This window comes from Pimephales promelas, chromosome 18 (genome assembly GCF_988280905.1).
Source record: "Pimephales promelas chromosome 18, fPimPro1.hap1.1, whole genome shotgun sequence".
NCBI lineage: Eukaryota > Metazoa > Chordata > Actinopteri > Cypriniformes > Leuciscidae > Pimephales > Pimephales promelas.
In genome coordinates, this window is record NC_142786.1 from 14827 (window position 1) to 27943 (window position 13117).

Sequence of the window (13117 nt, forward strand, 5' to 3'; positions counted from 1 at the left end):
AATACAAAGGAAACAGAAATACAACAGTACTAGAAGAAATCAAAAGAAATTGAAAACAGTATTAAATAAGAGACAGAGGATGATTGACATTTTGATGTGGAGCTTGAGAGAGCTGTGACCAAGGGATGTGCTGACAGAGGGAATCACCACAGAGGAGATAATGGAGGGAATAGGGAGGCAGAACATGGCAGGAAGCCCCAACAAGGTCACCAGGATGTAGGGCCGTAGCACAGTCAATAAAAGGATAGGTGGACCTTTGGTAAATGGACCAAGCAGAACCCAGGGGACAACAAAATGAGATGGAGCCATTAGAGATGAGGATTTAGGCAGAGCTGAAGACCCAAGGCAAGACCACTGCACTGCAGGGCAGAGGCAGAACCACAGAGGTTGAAGGAATAAGGCAAGACCCCCGATACAGCTTGAGGGATAACTGCCCATGGTGGAACTGATAGGTCGACAGAGTGAAAGTTAAGTCCGGGGCTTGGCACAAAGACAGATGATCAACACCTAGGCAGAGCTGGTAATCTGGAATACAAAGGTTGACCCAAGGTGCAATGAAGGATGAGGCAAAAGGCTGCAAGGAGCCAGTGGACACAGGCCCCATTAACTAAATAACATGGGTAGAGGAGGCGGGAGGAGCATCAATGAGAAGATAACCCATAAAAAAAAAGATTATAACCTGACAAGTACTTTAAAGTCATTTTGAAAATGTTTAAAAACTAAAATGAAAAACAAAACAAAGTGCAACAAAATACAAGACAAGTTACAACTTTCATACAAAGCTTTACAATACAAGAAGGGGCAAACAATGGCATAAAAGGTAACAGAATGTACGAAACAAGTTAAAAGGTATTTATTAACAATAAAAACAATGCTTTAAAAATAAAGATCTAAATATAAAATAAATGCAAAGACAGACAAAAGGGTCATAAAATAGAAAGTCAAATGAAACAAGAGGACAAACCATAGTTTGGTTGTCCCTTTAATTAAGATAAATACAAAATTAGTACAATGTAAATAAAACACTTAAGAAAAAAGTGTCTGCACAGGAGGCATCCCTATATATTGTAGCTTAAGTGACTTTGATTTGCACCTGCAGTTGATAGACTCATGAGGTACAATGAGGTCCACTGAAGTACAACAGCTGAACACTTGAAAAGAAAGATCTCCAGTTTTCCAGAAGTTCATGAAAATAAATCAAGTACCCAGAAAACTCAATAACCATCCCATCGGGGAGAACAAAATTCAAACAGGCTGAATGAAATAGCAGCATCAGGCACAAATAAAAATCAGCACAAGAACATAGAGATGAATCAAAGCAGAAAAAGGGTGTAGTAAGACAGCCACTAATGCTAACATACAGAAGGCAGTCAGAATATAAACAGGCACATACATTTACAAAACACACAAACAGCAAAGGCAAACCTTTTATAAAGTACATTTAAATACAAAATACAACTGTTCCAGATAAATAGGAATGGGCATAAAAATGGTCAATGGGACTGGGCCATAAAACAGCACAATGGCTTACAAGGCAAGGAGCATAAATTAAAGATATATGGAAAACATTCAATCATAAAAAGCCAATAAAACTAAAATAGGCTTAGGGAAAATGCAAAGACAAGAGCAGTGATGGTTCAAATGCAAAGGCAAGAGATCAAAATACAAAAGATGGGAAAAATGCACAAATGCAAAAAGTGCCATTGAGACCATGATAAGGACATAAGTGCAGAGACAAAATTTAAGGAGCATTAAGGCATAAAGGGTATTACAAATTTAATCCAACACCACAAGGAAAAAATATGTAAAAATCACTACAACAGGGCAAAAAAAAGGGACTTAACTGGCAAAGGCATAAAAGGCAAACAGCAGAAACACTAAAGGGCAATAGGAATGCAAAAGGAAGAATAATCTGAGACGTGCAGCTTTTATGCTTAACAACTTTATTTTGTTCTGTCTTAGAATAGCTTAGACAAGACCATAAAGGGCACAGAACAAAGTTTAAATAGAAGTTAGTAAATAAAATACTGTACAAAAGGAAAAAAAAAGACAGACTGATTGAAATATAGAGGGCATAAAAAATCCTAAAATAAAAAACCTAAAATGTGCTGAAATACAAAAAACAAGGTTAAACAATACAAAGTAGCAAAAATAAGTCAAGTGGACAAAGCTGCTTTAGGATGGGATGTAGAGCCAAAACACAGTCAATAAAAGGATAGGGGGGACCTTTGGTGAATGTGCCAGTTACAACTCGGTGGACAACCAACTCAGATGGAGCCATTAGAGATGGGGACCTGGGCAGAGACAAGACCACTGCACTGCAGGGCAATAACTGCCCATGCATCAACCTAACTTTCACTCTGTCGACCTGTCTTGGGCCTCAGATTACCAGCTCCGCCACAAGTCTGGGGCTTGGCACAAAGGTGGACTCAAGGTGTAAAGGGTAAAATGAAGGATGAACCAAAGGGCTGAAAGTAGCCAACAAACACAGGCCGCATTAACTAGATGACACGGGTAGAGGAGGGGGGGAGGAGCAGCATCAATGAGAGGCTGAGTGTGAAGGACATCAGACTGGATTGACTATCCTGTGTTGGCCAGTCCCTCCAGCTGTTTAATGGGAACACAAAATAAACCAAAACGGATTATAAACCTCACAAAAACTTGAAGTAATTTTGAAAATGCAAAAAAAGTTACGACCTAACCCTAACCCAAATTACACAATATGGGCACAAGTAAAGTCATAAAAGAGTAGAAACACGGTTTATGGTCCATATTTGTTTCCATGTTCTGTTTAAAGCCTTTTGTTAACCCAAGTAAAAAAAAATAAAAAAAACAAAGAAATTAAAACAAAATCAAGTGCAACAAAATACAAAAAAGTAAGTTTACAACTTCAATACAAAGCTTTACAATATAAGAAAGGAAAACAATAGCATATAAGAAAGGCAAACAATAACATAAAAAGCAGACAGAAAATGTTAGAAACCAGTGAAAGATATACAATTTAAAAAATGCATTTATGGTATATTTAGGTTTTTAATTTTATTATGTTATTTAAGACAAAAGGGTCATAAAATAGAAAGGGATAATAAAAGGACAAAATTGATCTTAAATGGAACAAGAGGCGAAACCATAAATACAAATATTACATTTAGTACAATATAAATAAAAACAAAAAAAAACTTAAAAAAGAAATTGTCTTTGTGAGTGGGATACACCCCTATATATTGTAGCTCAAGTAACTTTGATTTGCACCTGCAGTTGATTGATGAGGTGAAGGGTTGAAATCAACCCTGGACAAGTCAGTCTAACACAAGTCAAGATCCACAAGTCCTTTGACGAGTCCCTTGTCTTTACAAGTCCCACCCACCCAATTCCAACGGTTGAACACTTAAAAGAAAATTCATTTTCATTAACTTCTGTTAATGTGGAGAACTAAGTACCCCATGAACCCGATAGCCATACCATCAGGGGAAGAACAAAATTCAAACAGGCTGAATGAGATAGCAGCATGAAATACAAGTGACCACAACAGAGATGAACCAAAGCAGAAAATGGGCATGATAAGACAGCCACTAATGCAAACATACAAAAGACAGTAAGGGAATAAAAACAAGTGCATAACTATGCAAAAAGTACAGACAAACCATTTGACGCAGTTCCTTTCAATACAAAATAGAACAGGGTAAAGCCTTTTTATGCCCATTCCCATTTTTCTAAAAGCGTTCAATGTCCCCATCCCATTGACTAAGACCAGGAGCATTAATAAAAGATGGAAGACATTAAATCAAACAAAAAAAAATAGGCTTAGGAAAAAAAAGGGAAAGACAAGAAAAAGGAATGAAATTAATACAAAAGATGGGAAAAATGCACCTATACAAAAAGTGCCATTGTGACAATAAAAAAAAATCTTAAATACATGGTTAAGGCATAAATACAACAGCAGCAGTTTTAGGACTGTGTTGTATAAAGCAAATTACTTGTACAGATTTATAAAAGTATAAATAATAAAAGGCATTAATGTAGTGAAGATTTGCAGTGACTGTACATACAAGAATGCCATGTTCCTTCTCAGAAAGCCCACAGTCTCTCTCTGAACAGTAACATTTAAGAAGTTGGAGATATTTAATTTCAGACCATAAAAATGCAAGACCTAAAACTACAATGCATTAAAATGACAGTACAGTTAATGCATTTTTTGTTAGTTTCAAACCATTTATGTATAGAAGAAAATGATTGCCTGTTGTATTCCCTTACATTTGTCAATGTAATACAATGTAATACATTCAATCAACAGCATAAATACAAAACATTTCTACAAAAGGGAAAAAAAGGAGGATGAAGCAATGGGGGAAAAAGAGGGACTTTTTACAAAAGTGTAAAAATACAAAATTTTAAAGACAATATAAAAAAACACATAAGAAATAATGAACAAAGGCCATCATTTGACAATCAAACTTAAATGAGGGATTCGAAGAGGATACTAGGACAAATCAATATAAATGATGAAAAGGAACACAAAGGCTAAAATTAAGTGGCATAAAGAGACTTTTAAACTATTTTGAGAAGCACTATACAACTAAAATTGACTAAAACAAATAGGACAAGAGCATATTTACAAGCAGTTTAAAGGGAAAGGTAACAGAGGTATGGAAGTATTAAAAGATTAAATAAATTCAAAGAATAGCAAACCAAAAGCACAATATCATCAGTGCAAATAGACCAGACAAAAAAATGGTCATAACACAAAATGAGTATTAAGAAGGGGAGAGGGGCTTAAAAATGGTACAAGTGTCCAAGCCATAAATACAAAAGCAAATGTCAAATCAATTTCATGAGATTAATAAATTCTCTTCCAAGTCATTTATTCCACACAAGTCAAGATCAACAAGTCAAGACCCACACAAGTCAAACACAAGTCAAGACCCACAAGTCAAACACAAGTCAGGATCCACACAAGTCAAACACAAGTCAAGACCCACACAAGTCAAACACAAGTCAGGATCCACAAAAGTCAAACAAGTCAAGATCCACTCAAGTCAAACACAACTCAAGACACACACAAGTCAAGACCCACACAAGTCAAACACAAGTCAAGACCCACAAGTCAGGATCCACACAAGTCAAACACAAGTGAAACAAGTGAAACACAAGTCAAGACCCACACAAGTCAAACACAAATCAGGATCCACACAAGTCAAACACAAGTCAAGACCCACACAAGTCAAACACAAGTCAGGATCCACTCAAGTCAAACACAAGTCAAGACCCACAAGTCAAACACAAGTCAAGATCAACACAAGTCAAACAAGTCAAGATCCACTCAAGTCAAACACAACTCAAGACCCACACAAGTCAAGATCAACAAGTCAAGACCCACACAAGTCAAACACAACTCAAGACCCACACAAGTCAAGATCAACAAGTCAAGACCCACTCAAGTCAAACGCAACTCAAGACCCACACAAGTCAAGATCAACAAGTCAAGACCCACTCAAATCAAACACAACTCAAGACCCACACAAGTCAAGATCAACAAGTCAAGACCCACACAAGTCAAACACAAGTCAAGACCCACACAAGTCAAACACAAGTCAAGACCCACAAGTCAAGATCCACACAAGCCAAACACAAGTCAGGATCCACACAAGTCAGGATCCACACAAGTCGGGATCCACACAAGTCGGGATCCACACAAGTCGGTATCCACACAAGTCGGGATCCACACAAGTCAGGATCCACACAAGTCAAACACAAGTCAAGACCCACACAAGTCAAACACAAGTCAGGATCCACACAAGTCAGGATCCACACAAGTCAAACACAAGTCAAGACCCACAAGTCAAACAAGTAAAGATCAACACAAGTCAAACACAAGTCAAAACCCACACAAGTCAAACACAAGTCAAGACCCACAAGTCAAACACAAGTAAAGATCAACACAAGTCAAGATCCACTCAAGTCAAACACAAGTCAAAACCCACAAGTCAAGATTCACACAAGTCAAAACCCACAAGTCAAGATCCACACAAGTCAAGACCCACACAAGTCAAACCCCATCGGCATAAAATAGTCAATTGGTCAGGAACATAGAAACACGTTGCAATTAGAAGAGTATACAAGGAGGAAGTACAGACCAAACGGGGCATTGTTTTGGGAGAAGTGCTCTCAGAGAAAGTGTGAGCCGTGGTGAAGAGGAAGTGGGGCCGGCGAACGGGCACGGTGCTGTGAGTTGGGAGAAAGAGCAGGCTGATTCAATGAGAAGGTGGTAACCATGGGACAGAAGATCATTTGTGAGAGATCATGAGTAGTCCAAATCAATTTCCATCCTCCTCTCGTGTCTGTGGGACCTCTTGATGTGAATGCCAGTTCAGAAGAAGGGCGACGGCCATATATATGAGTATTTCCCACTGAGTGCTGAATTGTTGAGATGAAGGGATGTGATGCACTGTTTGCTGTGTGAAGTGTGAACCTAAACCCCTGGATGTCCACTTCTTACCGGAGTTTTCCCATCACATTCTGACTGCATAAGAAGAGGCTAACATTGTTGTACTTCAGACCATTGAGTGTATTTATCTGGCAGTCCACTGTGAAGAGAGACACGTAGTGAACATTTAACCGACTGCTTTGCAGTGAAACCTCCAGCCGTAAGTTCTATGTCTGTCACTTAAAGAAGAGGATTACGTACCTGTATGCTCACCTGTCTGCTTTGCAGTGAAGCTTCCCCGCTGTAAGCTCCGTGTCTGTTGGCCCTGCAAGTGAATTCAAGTTTGTTTGTATAGTCACAATACTTGTTTCAAAGCAGCTTTACAGAAAGTGCATTACAGAAAAGTACATGGAAAATTACATTTAGATAATCATGTAATATTAAGGGCATAACATATCGCCAGCATTAAGTCATCTCTCCACAGGCGTCGAGTCATCTTTCACAGGTGTTGAGTCGTCTCTTCACAGGCATTTAGTCTTCTCATTGCAGGTGTTGGGACATCTGAAGTCTCCATGAGAGGCTGGATACAAACTGGAGCTGACAAACACCATTTTTCTCGGGACAAGCGTCCCGAGATAACAGCAGAAAACAGATGGGAGATGATTAGCATAGCTGATGTTCATAATGATTTCCATTACACAGGAGTAGATGTTAAAACACACTCACAAGCTCTCCACAACCCAACCATATGCGCCAACCCGTTTGACTAAGGCTGTCAAGCCCCACTGTCGCGGTTATGCGTTTCATTGGCAACAGTTCCGTATGGCATACCACCTACCGCAATAACACAATATCTGCCCAACCACCCATCATTCACACAATACACACAAGAAAAGTAATGACTGTAAATACTATGCAACCTATACAAGTAACCTACAGACTCTTCAAGTTTTAAAGTATTAAAAGCATTCGATCTGATTCAACAGGAATAAAAGGTAAGCAGTATGTGAATGCTTGGCTAAAGAGATGCGTCTTTAGTCTAGTTTTAAACTTTGACAGCGAGTCAGAGCGTCAAACCATATCGGGAAGGATATTCCAGCGTTTGAGCGTAAAGAATTTAAGTTTGAGCCTAACTTTTATTTCTGGAATATTTACATTAATAAATAACTAATGTTAATTACAAGCAATTGTCTAGCAGTATCGTTAATAATCCTTAAGCAAGAACTGACCACAGAGAAGTCATCTGAACAAATTGTAAGTACCATTTGAATGCTTATGATTTAGGGCAGATTTGACTTACTCGACCTAACCTGAGGATAAAAAATAATAATGTTAAAGGTGTTAAAATTAAAGCGCACACACACACACCGTAAAACATGGCGCCCAACGTGGGGCTTTAATTGTTCAATTCTGGCCAGTAATTGAACAGTTAAGTGCCTTCTAAATAGCATGTGTGTGGATATGCATAAGGATTAAAAATATTTCTTTTTTTGGAAAAAAAAAAAAGAAAAAGATACATCACCAAATAGAAGACGACTAGACAAACTTAGTCGAAAAAAGATACTAATCTAGAAAAGATTATTTAACACCCAAAACGGGTTAGACGTGCACATAAAAAAATGAAGGGTTGAAGGGTGATTGAAAGTCTAATAAGTCTATTCCAAAGAGGCTAAGCTATGGCAGCAAAAGCCCAGGAAAAATCCAGCATGACTTTTATACAACCATATACATGGGGTGATTCTCGTATATTAGGATGGCAAAAGATAGCCTTACAGGCAGAGACATCAGTCCAAGAGATAGAACCAGGAGAAACATTCCTTTCAAAGGAGCGACTTTGACTTACTAGTCATTAGGTGTGTAACGTCTTGGAGATGTCCGACAGAACTGCCGCTCCGATTCTGCTGAGGTGAAGCATAATAGAGCCTAGGTCTCTCCCAGAACAGATTCCAATTATTTACAAAGAGCAGTTTCTGTTCATTACACAATGACATTAATCATTCAATTAGTGCAAATAATCTACTGAACCTTTCCTGTCCTTGTCTGTAAGAGGGCAGCGGTCCAGACACAATGATCGTTGCTTCAGGCGATGTGTTGCGTACCGTCTCGATCAGGCTCCTGTAGTCCTTCAGAACCTCAGCCTGATGTTGTTCGCTCCCATGTTCAGAACAACAGCTCTGATGTGCTCATCAGATGTAAAATAGCCTACTGGCTAATTCTGGCACACTGTACATTTAATCATGTATCATTAGTGTGCATTGTCCCTGTTAAATAAACCTGAAATAAATAAATAAATAAATAAATCACCGTTCAGGATCTCCGGAACCTGTGGAGCGACATCAAGAACATGAGCACCAGGAAAGCAGTGAGTGCACACCTTATCCTTACCTGAGGTAGCACATGACATGACAGACCATTGTCGTGCCAATGACCACAGCGTCGTCACGTTCCGACTCGCGAAAAGGGGAGAAGCGGTTCCGGGTCGAGATGTCGAAGACCAGGAGGGGTGTCAGAGAGGTTCTAGCTCTGGTCCTGGCTCATGTCTTCCGCTGTGTGATCCATGGTGTTGTGTCGGTGCCGGACTGAATGAAGCCAGAGATGATCGCGTCCTCCTGGGAAGAGAAACGCATGGAGTAGACGAAGTCAGATTAAGTTTGGACAACAAAGACTGTGATTTGAACTTTGACTTACTATTTATTAGGTGTGTGTGCAAATAAACTACTGAACCTTTCCTGTCCTTGTCTGTACGTGGGAAGCGGCCCAGACACGATGATTGTTGCTTCAGGCGATGTGTTGCATATCGTCTCGATCAGGCTCCTGTAGAACTTCTTCAGAACCTCAGCCTGATGTTGTTCACTCCCACGTGCAGTACAGCAGCTCCGACAAACTGGAGTTGACGAACGCCATTTTTCTCGGGACAAGCATCCTGAGATAACAGCAGAAAACAGATGGGAAATAATTAGCATAGCTGATGTCCATAACGATTTCCCTTACACAGGAGTAGATTCCAGAGTTTTGCAGCATAAAGAATTTAAGTTTGAGCCTAACTTTTATTTCTGGAATATTTACATTAATAAATAACTAATGCTAATTACAAGTAATGGTCTAGCAGTGTTGTTAATAAACCTTAAGCAAGAACTGACCACAGAGAAGTCATCTGAACAATTGTAAATGCCATTTGAATGCTTATGATTTAGGGCAGATTTGACTTATTTGACCTAACCTGAGAATAATAAATAATAAGGTTAAAAGGTGTTAAGATTAAAGCACACACACCGTAAAACATGGCGCCCAACGTGGGGCTTTCACTGTTCAATTCTGGCCAGTAATTGAACAGTTCAGCACCTGCTAAATAGCATGTGCGTGGATATGCTTAAGGATTATAAAAGTATTTTCTTTTTTAAAGATAAATCAATTAGAAGACGACTGATGAAACTTAGTCGAAAAAAAAAATCTAGAAAAGATTATTTAAAGAAGACACAGAAAGGGTTAGATGTGCAAGGCTCGTTACTTCAGGCGACGTGTTGCGTACCGTCTTGACCAGGCTCCTGTAGTCCTTCAGAACCTCAGCCTGATGTCGCTCGCTCCCACGTTCAGCACAACAGCTCCGACGTGCTCATCACCGTTCAGGATCTCGGGAACCTGTGCAGCAACATCAAGAACATGAGCACCAGGAAAGCAGTGAGTGCACACCTTATCCTTACCTGAGGCAGCACAGACATTACGGATCATGGACGTGCAGATTATCACGGCGTCATCGCGTTCCGACTCGCGAAAAGGGGAGAAGCATTTCCGGGTCGAGATCTCAAAGACCGGTAGGGGCGGCGGAGAAGTTCTAGCTCTGGTCCTGGCTCGTGTCTTCCGCTGTGTGATCCATGGTGTTGTGTCGGTGCCGGACTGAATGAAGCCAGAGATGATCGCGTCCTGGGCAGAGAAACGCATGGAGTAGACAAAGTCAGAGTCAAAGAGTAACTAACCACTGACTTGTGAACATCGGCTTGTGATGTTTCAAGCGCTGACCGCAGATCAAGCAGCTCACAGGCAGAGTCGTCTCTCCACAGGCGTCACTAAACGAGTAATAGACACAGTTTCAATATAAATGTTCCACACTAAGCATATCAATTAAGTTTGGACAACAAAAACTGTGATTTGGACTTTGACTTACTAGTCATGTCTGTAAGTGGGAAGCAGTCCAGACATGATCATTGCTTCAGGCGATGTTTTTTGTGTACCGTCTTGACCAGGCTCCTGTAGTCCTTCAGAACCTCAGCCTGATGTCGTTCGCTCCCGAGTTCAGCATAACAACTCCGACGCGTTCATCACCGTTCAGGATCTCGGGAACCTGTGCAGCAACATCAAGAACATGAGCACCAAGATAGCAGTGAGTGTGCACCTTATCCTTACCTGAGGTAGCACAGACATGACGGACCATGGACGTGCCCATGATCACGGTGGCGTCGCGTTCCGACTCGCGAAGAGGGGAGAAGCGGTTTCGGGTCGAGATCTCGAAGACCGGGAGGGGCGGCGGAGAGGTTCTTGCTCTGGTCCTGGCTCGTGTCTTCCGCTGTGTGATCCATGGTGTTGTGTCGATGCCAGAGTGAATGAAGCCAGAGATGATCGCATCCTCCTGGGCAGAGAAACACATAGAGTAGACGAAGTCAAGAGTTAAAGAGCAACTAACCACTGACTTGTGAGCAACGGCGTGTGATGTTTCAAGTGCTGACCGCCAATCCAGCAGCTCACAGGCAGAGTCGTCTCTCCACAGGCGTCACTAAACGAGGAAGACACAGTTTCAATATAATGTTCCACACTAAGCATATCAATTAAGTTTGGACAAAGACTTTGATTTGGACTTTGACTTACTATTTATTAGATTTGTGCAAATAATCTACTGAACCTTTCCTGTCCTTGTCTGTACGTGGGAAGCGGCCCAGACACGATGATCGTTGCTTCAGGCGATGTGTTGCATACCGTCTCGATCAGGCTCATGTAGAACTTCTTCAGAACCTCAGCCTGATGTTGTTCACTCCCGCGTGCAGTACCGCAGCTCCGACAAACTGGAGTTGATGAACGCCATTTTTCTCGGGACAAGCGCCCCAAGATAACAGCAGAAAACAGATGGGAAATAATTAGCATAGCTGATGTCCATAACGATTTCCCTTACACATGAGTAGATTCCAGAGTTTTGGAGCATAAAGAATTCAAGTTTGAGCCCAACTTTTATTTCTGGAATATTTCCATTAATAAATAACTATTGCTAATTACAAGTAATCGTCTGGCAGTGTTCATAAACCTTAAGCAAGAACTGAACACAGAGAAGTCATCTGAACAATTGTAAATACCATGCAAATGCTTATGACTTAGGGTAGATTTGACTTACTCGACTTAACCTAAAGATAATAAATAATAAGGTTAAAAGGTGTTAAGATTAAAGCACACACTCCGTAAAACATGGCGCCCAACGTGGGGCTTTAACTGTTCAATTCTGGCCAGTAATTGAACAGTTAAGCGCCTGCCAAATAGCGTGTGCGTGGATTTGCTTAAGGATTAGAAATGCATTTTCTTTTTTAAAAATACATCAATTAGAAGAAGACTAATGAAACTTAGTCAAAAAAAATATCTAGAATAGATTATTTAAAGAAGACACAGAAAGAGTTAGATGTGCAAGGCTCGTTACTTCAGGCAATGTGTTGCGTACCGTCTCGATCAGGCTCCTGTAGTCCTTCAGAACCTCAGCCTGATGTCGTTCACTCCCACATTCAGCACAACAGCTCCGACATGCTCATCACCGTTCAGGATCTCAGGAACCTGTGCAGCAACATCAAGAACATGAGCACCAGGGAAGCAGTGAGTGCACACCTTATCCTTACCTGAGGCAGCACGGACATGACAGATCATGGACGTGCCGATTATCACGAGGTCGTCGCGTTCCGACTCGCGAAGAGGGGAGAAGCGTTTCGGGGTCGAGATCTCAAAGACCGGTAGGGGCGGCAGAAAAGTTCTAGCTCTGGTCCTGGCTCGTGTCTTCCGCTGTGTGATCCATGGTGTTGTGTCGGTGCCGGACTGAATGAAGCCAGAGATGATCGCGTCCCCCTGGGCAGAGAAACGCATGGAGTAGACGAAGTCAGAGTCAAAGAGTAACCAACCACTGACTTGTGAGCAACGGCGTGTGATGTTTCAAGCGCTGACCGCCAATCCAGCAGCTCACAGGCAGAGTCGTCTCTCCACAGGCGTCACTAAACGAGGAATAGACGCATTTTCAATATAATGTTCCACAGCAAGCTTATCAATTAAGTTTGGACAACAAAAACTGTGATTTGTACTTTGACTTACTAATCATGTCTGTAAGTGGGAAGCAGTCCAGACATGATCGTTGCTTCAGGCGATGTTTTGCGTACCGTCTCGACCAGGCTCCTGTAGTCCTTCAGAACCTCAGCCTGACGTCGTTCGCTCCCACGTTCAGAACAACAACTCCGATGCGCTCATCACCGTTCAGGATCTCGGGGAACCTGTGCAGCAACATCAAGAACATGAGCACCAAGATCGCAGTGAGTGCACACCTTACCCTTACCGGAGGTAGCACAGACATGACGGATCATGGACGTGCCGATTATCACGAGGTCGTCGCGTTCCAACTCGCGAAGAGGGGAGAAGCGGTTCCGGGTCGAGATCTCGAAGACCGGGAGGGGCGGCGGA

The 13117-nt window shown here is 41.3% G+C and overlaps 2 long non-coding RNA genes across 2 annotated transcripts; both read right to left on the minus strand.

Annotated features, from left to right (window-relative positions):
* Positions 1-2087: 2087 nt before the first annotated feature.
* Positions 2088-8992, minus strand: LOC148970842 (uncharacterized). The gene is made up of 5 exons (XR_016147351.1): positions 8810-8992; positions 8450-8698; positions 6845-8322; positions 6686-6749; positions 2088-6584 (listed from the first exon to the last, which is right to left on the minus strand). It is a non-coding gene; the product is annotated as an uncharacterized LOC148970842 (long non-coding RNA).
* A 202-nt stretch (positions 8993-9194) lies between these two features.
* LOC148970843 (uncharacterized) lies at positions 9195-11034 on the minus strand. Its single transcript, XR_016147215.1, has 4 exons — positions 10587-11034; positions 10442-10488; positions 9954-10345; positions 9195-9347 (listed from the first exon to the last, which is right to left on the minus strand). It is a non-coding gene; the product is annotated as an uncharacterized LOC148970843 (long non-coding RNA).
* Between the last annotated feature and the right edge of the window lie 2083 nt (positions 11035-13117).